The 1,486-nt window shown below is 40.4% G+C and overlaps 1 long non-coding RNA gene across 3 annotated transcripts in view; it reads left to right on the top strand.

Moving 5' to 3' along the window:
- Positions 1-117: 117 nt before the first annotated feature.
- Positions 118-1,486, top strand: part of LOC102017330 — a 30,597-nt gene continuing 29,228 nt past the window's right edge. For all 3 annotated transcript variants that reach the window (XR_001230752.1, XR_001230751.1, XR_001230750.1), the window contains exon 1: positions 118-252. This is a non-coding gene — a long non-coding RNA (uncharacterized LOC102017330). The remainder of the gene's footprint in view (positions 253-1,486) is intronic.

A 1,486-nucleotide genomic window follows, 5' to 3' on the forward strand; every position in this document is an offset into this window, starting at 1 on the left:
GGTCCCCAACTTATGATGGTTCAATTTATGATTTTTCAGTTTTACTATGATCTAAATGCACTATGCATTCAGTAGGTGCTCTACTTGTATTTTTAATTTTTTTCTTTTCCCAGATTAGCTATATGCAGCATGACTGTCTTGTGATGCTGGGCAATAGCAGTGGACTGTAGCACCCAGTCAGTCATGTGCTCTGGAAGGAAAACAACCAACACTCTATAATTTACTATACTGTTGAGTTATGGTCTTCTGAAGGTAAGGTATACTAAGTGAATTTTCAAGTTATGATATATTCAATTTAAGGTGAGTTTATTAGGATGTAACCTTATTATAGTTTGAGGAGCATTTGTGTGTATTGTTTCTGTTTCTTTGGAGACCTCTGACTAATATAAAAAGGAGATGAGCTAGAAGGAGAAGAGGTGATGGTCAGTAACTATTTATTTTATTTTTTATACCTAAAAATTCTGCACAAGAGTTTTAGTAGAAAATGACATTAAGTTCAGAATAAAATCCTCAAAAACCAAAAAGGAGTGATGAGGAGCTCCATAGATGAATGTTACAAAGATGAAGAGAAAGCCATGGGATCTGATGCTCAAAGGAACTGGATGATTCCCTGAGGGGAAAGAGAGTATGGTCTGGGAGGCATGTGTGAAGTGCAAGGAAGATACCTATATCTCTGGAATCACTGGTGTGTGAGCTGTAGGAAAGAAAAATGGCTGTAGCTTTACAGAGCTTCAGTAATGTCAAGGAAGATCTATCTGTGTTTTCATTGGATCAAGAAGGTGAGCTCAACTTTCAGAGAAGAGGATGAGGATGTGGGAATTCTGTTGATGGATGACTTAGTATAAGTTCCAGAAGGCAAAGTCTTAGAACAAGGATCAGAAAATATTTATTAATTAAAAATGCCCAAAGTTAAGGTTTATTTAGCTCACAGTTTGTGGAGGTTTCAGTCTGTAATCAGCTGGCTCCAAAGCAGGGTGGCATGGGACAAGGGCAACACTTCAAGGTGGCATAAGACAGCAAAAGCAGCAAGAACAAAAGAAGGGGTGGAGCAAGGCTCTTTTCTTCCCTTATATTGTATGCTGGCTATCCACCCACGCCCACACCAGCTCAGTGTCCTTCTCTTGCACAGGCTCAGGATGAATACCAAAAAACATTCTAGAGCAGGAAGGACATATCCTTTTCACCCTAGGATGTAGAACTGCTGAGTCACTTGGCCAAGCCTCTAGACTCCTCAGGTTGACATAATATATCAACCATAACAGGGGTGTTATGGCTTGTGTCTAGATATTCCCCCAAAGCCTCATGCATAGGTGGGGCTTTTTCAGAGGTAGCTGGATCCACAATGTGTGACACTGGATTGATTCATTGTGCAATGCTAGGCTCAAGGGCTCTAGGATTAAGGGTGTGAATGCTACCTGCCCTAAGTAGCCTGGATAAGATATAAGAGCTAGAAGGAGCTGTGGTCATCTGTTGCTTACTTTGCTAT

This window comes from Chinchilla lanigera, unplaced genomic scaffold (genome assembly GCF_000276665.1).
Source record: "Chinchilla lanigera isolate Chin_1 unplaced genomic scaffold, ChiLan1.0 scaffold00074, whole genome shotgun sequence".
Taxonomy (NCBI): Eukaryota; Metazoa; Chordata; class Mammalia; order Rodentia; family Chinchillidae; genus Chinchilla; species Chinchilla lanigera.